The sequence below is a fragment of the Copadichromis virginalis genome, linkage group LG2 (assembly GCF_057382275.1).
Source record: "Copadichromis virginalis isolate Kocher_CV1m ecotype Utaka linkage group LG2, C_Virginalis_male_GT1.1, whole genome shotgun sequence".
Classification (NCBI taxonomy): domain Eukaryota; kingdom Metazoa; phylum Chordata; class Actinopteri; order Cichliformes; family Cichlidae; genus Copadichromis; species Copadichromis virginalis.
Window position 1 is genome coordinate 34,723,330 of NC_140619.1, and position 6,000 is coordinate 34,729,329.

Below are 6,000 nucleotides of genomic sequence, written 5' to 3' on the forward strand. Positions count from 1 at the left end.
TTTTACCACTAAAATAATAACAATGGGGGCCTGATATTCTGTATTTATCCTATTAAGAGGTGTATCTTTCCCTGAGAATTTTTTCATCAGGCTAATCTTAGATGGTCATGTGGGAGACATTTGAAGAGCTGATTTTCTGTTTTACATTTACAGGTTTTTATGTTAATCTTTTGCACACATACACCTTTTCATAAAGTGGTGAAACCTTACTCATCTTTTACTTTTTGAATAATCTATATCTGTGGGATCTGGGATGATCTTTTTTGTAGCCAGTCATGTTACTAATTAACTAATTTGGCTGTTAAAAAAAAAATGGAACCAAGTATACATTTTATTAGGCATTACACAGCTTTTCCAGTGTTTCATTGCCCTTTTCCCAACTTTCTGACATGTATGTTACATTGATATGGTGGCTTATCATTTCAGTAAGATAATATCTCCAGGAAAGTCACATGGCTTCCCAGTCTTGTGTGAAAGAACTTGACTGGTCCGCTCAGAGGCCTAAACTCAGGTCCATCCATCACCTTTAGATCGACCGAAACATCAATGCCATGTAGTCCAACAACAGCATCCTACCCTACAGATGCTCATGAGGCTTAAATGGAGCAAATCTATCTCATTTAATAAGATGCTCATGTTTTGTCAAACAGCCACATAGCGAGTGACATCTCCTGCCAAACTCATAAGAAGCCACCATGCAAAAAGGAGACAGTTAATGAGCAGCAGCTCTCATCTGCATTGTTTTAATGATCGTGTTTAATATCAGGGAACTCGACTACTAAAACAGCACATGCCAATCACTGTGGCTCAGGTTTAAACCGGGACCTTGTACTTGAATAGTGATGACTCCCGGCCCTCCAACACTCTGCATGTATTATCTCTGCTTGCCTGTGATCAAATCCCAGGGAGGCAGTTTTCTTTACTGGCTCTTCTGAATTACATTTCCCTCGCCCCATCATCTTCGACTGGCAAGACAGAATGTGTTACAAACTGCTTGTACTTGGAATAAATCTAGAAAAAGTAACAAACAACAACAATGACGAATCAGCAGCAGAGAGGGTACTTGAGAAATATATTAATAAAAGTGAAAACAGCACAGACTCCGCATTATTTTCTGATATATTTTGCAGTCGGGGAGCTTGTTTTATATTTTATGGCTACACCACAGCCATTTTTTCCTGGTATCAAAGCACAACACACATCAAAACCACCGACTGGTGTCTTAAAAAGCATGCTAGAGTTAGACTGCATGTTCAGCTAGAACTAATATCTTCGAATTCACAACAGGATGTTGTACGTTTAAGTGGCAGGATCTGTGATTTGTGTGGCCTCATTAGACTTCCCCGTGTTGTGGACGCCTCAACGCGGAAAAGTAATACTGGAGGAGGAGGAGAAGTAGTACAGCTACACATCTCGATGATTACACACAGGAGAAGCATCTCAGCCATCTCCGGGTGTCATGTGGATACACACAGCTCTGACATTATAAAATTCATTCTTCAGAAACTGCAAGCCAAGTGTGACAGCAGCCAGAATGTGACAGTAAACAGTCTGAACTCTGAAGCCATCTGCCCCTCTGGGTCTGAGCTCCCGTTGCAGCTGGACCTCACAGTCACAGTACTGAGGAAGTATCATTAATATATAACAGCAGAAGCAGGTGGATGCTTAGTGACCTCAAAAACACAGACCAGAATTAGCAGAGACTGAATACCTACAAGAAACCTGCAGTTACTGCTGATACCCACCACATATCGGTCGTTTATTACTTAAAACAATCTTTAATCTCAAGCAGCAGATAGCTGAGTTTCACTTTTTTTTGCAATTTAAAGAGAATCCCTTTAAGTTTTCAGGGACAAAGGAAGCACAGTACGACTCTAATATCAATCAGCAGGTTCCAACCAGGTGAGGAAAGACAAAAACTAAACCCAGCCAGAGAAAATTCTTTTTAATCTTATATTGTTCTGCATGAAAAACTACTAAAAGAAAAATATAAAACGGCAGATGATTGGGGGGGGGGGGGGGGGGGGAGAACTCTCTCTGGCTGAACGACTCTTGGAAGTGCGATGAGCCAATTCAAACCTCTGATACAATGGATCAAAAAGCCTTTAAAAGCTTTTCATGACCTGAATATTCTGGGCTGCAGTAACAGCAACTAAATTTTAATGCAAGGCGGGTTAGAGGAAATATAATCTTATCATTACCTGAATCGAAGTTCTTAGGTTAAGATATGATCTGGAATGATGCATCCAAATATCAGGAGGTGAGTGAAGGTAGTGAAGATGGACATAAGCACAGCTTTTAATGTCACATAATTTATTAGCTTTTCAACCACAGTTGCAATTTACAGTTAATTACAGCTACTTTCACCTGCTCCCTTATTCACAAGAGGTCACCACAGCCTGTTGGGTGAATGTGTAAACCACTGCACTATGAAGTCACTAAGAGTTAATCACAGCACTGTGCTGTAATAATTGCTGAAACGAAGCAGTAATTATCTGTTTTTAGCTTCATGTGTGCATTCTTTTTTCAAAAGCTGGCTATGAACTCGGACTCAGTTAGAAATGATTAAGAAACAAGCAGGCTTCGATGTTCACGTAATTAAGGTGGGTGAATAGGGCTGTGCGATATGACCAAAATCTCATATCCCGATATAAGAATTCTATCGTCCGATAACGATATAAAAAAATCACAAAAATGTAACATTTTCTGTAAATTCTGTGCATCTCGGGCAGCTCGTCTTGCGGGAAATGTTTCCAGCTGCGCGTCATGTAGCTGGAGTCGAGTGTTTTAACCCATGCATGAAACGATACACTTTTAGACATAAGTTGTAACAGCCGCCGTTTTCTTTGTGAGTATTTATTACACGGCGTGCTGCGGGGAAAAGCCTGTTCTAACGTTTGAGTCTAAGGTTTATTTTTTAGCACCTGGCGGCTCTTTTTTAATTCTCATCCGTAAATAATCTGCTTTTTCACGTGATTCAGTTTATTTTGAAAAGTCTCAACAGGATCTTGAGCTTTATTGTGAAAGGTTTATGTGGAACATAAACAAGCAGACACGCGATGCTGTTACCGTCGTTGTTGCTAACCACAACGCATAAAAACAGGCGCTTGTCCGTCAGTAGTGTGGTTATATTAAATATAAAAGAAAGAGAGAACTTTAAGAAATTAATATAGCCACTACAGTGACCATCAAAACGGTGAAAAAAATATTGCCGTAAACAGTTTATTTTGCGACACCACGAAACAAACGATAGCGTAATCGTCATCCGATATCGTTATATCGAACAGCCCTATGGGTGAATATAACACTTAATAGGACAGACCCTCCTGATGAAGGGTTGTAACATGCAAACTTCAGTCCCATGTGTATGAATAAGAGGGCATCCACTGCAAGCAACAACTGTGGCATGAATTTCAGCCAGGGTACTTTGTTTCCTGTTTCTCTACAGCAATGTTTCCCCTGGTGACACATTAAGCTACTCTAGGGGAATAACACTGAGTGAAACTAAGTTAAATATCTATGATTTATCATTTATGTAGGGAAAATTAAATAACTGAGTTTGGGAAAGCTATTGTGTGAACTTTTGCCTCGGAGAAATGTAATTTGGGTCCTTCTTTACTGTTAATAACTGATATATTTTGTGGGGGCTGAAGGGCACGAACATTTGAAGGTGGCATTGGCAGGAAAAGATTTGCGAAACATTCATCCAAAACGCTCTGAAGGACTATCTTCTTGTTTGATATGAGAGACAGCGGCATGGCAACGAAAGCAAACCTCGCCATAATATGCTTCTGCACCTCAGACAAATCCTCCACCAGGCAGAAGAAGTCAAAATTAATTACATTAAACTCCAGCTGCAACACAGTGACACATTAATGAATCAATAATTATGATCGAGTAATATAATGTGGACGATTAAACAAGGATGTTTTCCTTTAGGTATATTTTTATTCTTTTTTTTCCTCTTACTTCAGTAAGATTAAAATTGGTATTTATAATCTCACCAACATATGTTGGTAGATTGTAGATTGCTGCCAATGAATGCTGTTTTTTTAACCCTCCCCATTCAAGTGCATAACTGTAGCTATAGTGGCCACTCCAGGACAAACAAAAATATCTGCCATTTATTTCAGAGTGTAGGCTACCAGCCTGCTGTTTACCTCAGCTGTTAATATGTGTTCATGTCTTTGCTCTAGATGAGCTTGTAAAACTTTGTGAAAGGAGCACGATATGAGTCAGTGAGGCTCACTTCGGTCTAATAAGAGCGACACTGATGTGAGTCGTTCAGGAACTTCCTGAACTTTTCTGCAGGTAAGAACCATGGTTTTTGCCTCTGTTAGCTCTTAGTTGGCTGCTGGATCTAACACTGTTAAACTTGGACACTTGGTGAATAAACTCTCATAAGATGTGAAAAAGTAATCAAATTGTTTATCAGAGGGAGGCCTAACATTAGCTGGAATAATGTTAGCTTAGCTCTTATTTCTGTTTAGCCAGCTCACAGCTGGAGACAGAGGGGTTGCATGCCTAATCTGCTGACAATATAAGGAATAAATAAGCATGTGCAGTATGCAGGTTTTTGTGTGTTAGAGCCATGACTTCAGTTCAGGAGAATAGGCTTGAGGTGAGGAGGAAGATGATGATATTTTATCTAGATGCCTCTGGCTGTGTCTCTGTGCTTAGCATTTTCCCTTTTTTGGAGAAGGGGACCCCTTCAGAGACGATAAAACATGCCTATGATCCTTCATATTGTAAATATCAAAGTGCAGACCTTGAGTAGCACTGAAGGGACCATTAATGCTACTCATGCTACCATGTTAGATTTGTGTTCTCATGAGTAAATATATTAATTTATTTTATGTTGTGAAAGAAGTTTTCTGATTGTCATTTTATTTTGAAAAGGATTTTATTTTGGTGATTATAGACTACTTCACTTCCTGTTCCTGTTGTTCCGAAGCGCGAACTGCTGAAGTAATGTATGGTTTTCCCCTCCTGTGTTGTTAACAATAAAAGAAACGGGAAAAGTAATCAACCACCAAGTGTGTGCATTATTAAGAGAACATGGCCGAAGAAGAAGAAAACTCTTCGAGCTCAACATACCATGAAGGGAATTGGTCTCTATGGCACATAAATGCATATGAATTCTCTTCTGCTCCGCCTTGGGCATGCTATGTATGTGGCTGGTGACATAAGTAAAAAACGTGATTAGGCAGAATGGCGATGTCCACTGCAGCCATTCAGTCCATTTTCAGACTCTTTTTGGTTGCCAATTTTCACAAATTGCCAACAATGTATCAAAACTGCCCCCCCATATGTCTCTCCCTGGTTTCCACGTGTCACCCCATTGATAAAATCTGTTTGTGCCACCAGAAAATCATCATCTACCCAAAACACTTAAAACACACGAAATGAAATCTAAGAAGAAGAAAAAAAAATTGCCAAACTTTCTACGCAAAGTTCAAAGTAAGAAACTTCATATTTCCAAGGTCCTTCATTTGGATATGCTAACATCTTTAGATATCTTGTAGTGTTGCCACTTAATAAAAGACAGCTGATACAGATACCGGGATATAAGTGGCTCCCATTGATTTACAGGATCTAGTTTTTGACCGGTGATCTGTCCACAGCTGTTAAACAAGCAGATGCTTTAATATTAGCGGGAGCTTCAAAGCATTGGTTTTAGACTCCATCCTATCATTTTAATAAATCAAACAACGCGATGACGGGCAACTGTAACCCCGAAAAGCCAGAAATGAGCGTGACGCAGAGCAGCAGCAGCACTTTGTGACAACAGACTGACCGGACAGCCGAAGCTACAGGCACATATCAAACATCGTCTCTGCTTTAAACCTCATTAGCAGGTCAAACGGCGCCGGGTTGAACCCAAACGAAACGGGAAAAGCCACACTGTCATCTTACCTGTTCCTTGTCATGTACCTTCACGCCGTCAGCAGCATCCTTCAGGGCGCAGACATCTTGGATTACTGAACATCGCGGGCTGTT

The 6,000-nt window shown here is 40.1% G+C and overlaps 1 protein-coding gene across 1 annotated transcript in view; it reads right to left on the bottom strand.

The window, feature by feature from the left end:
- The window catches only part of mrpl11 (mitochondrial ribosomal protein L11), a 62,705-nt gene extending 56,705 nt beyond the window's left edge, over positions 1-6,000 (bottom strand). Inside the window, exon 1 of the mRNA XM_085432178.1 lies at positions 5,917-6,000. The gene's annotated coding sequence lies outside the window, so the exon portion shown is untranslated. The remainder of the gene's footprint in view (positions 1-5,916) is intronic.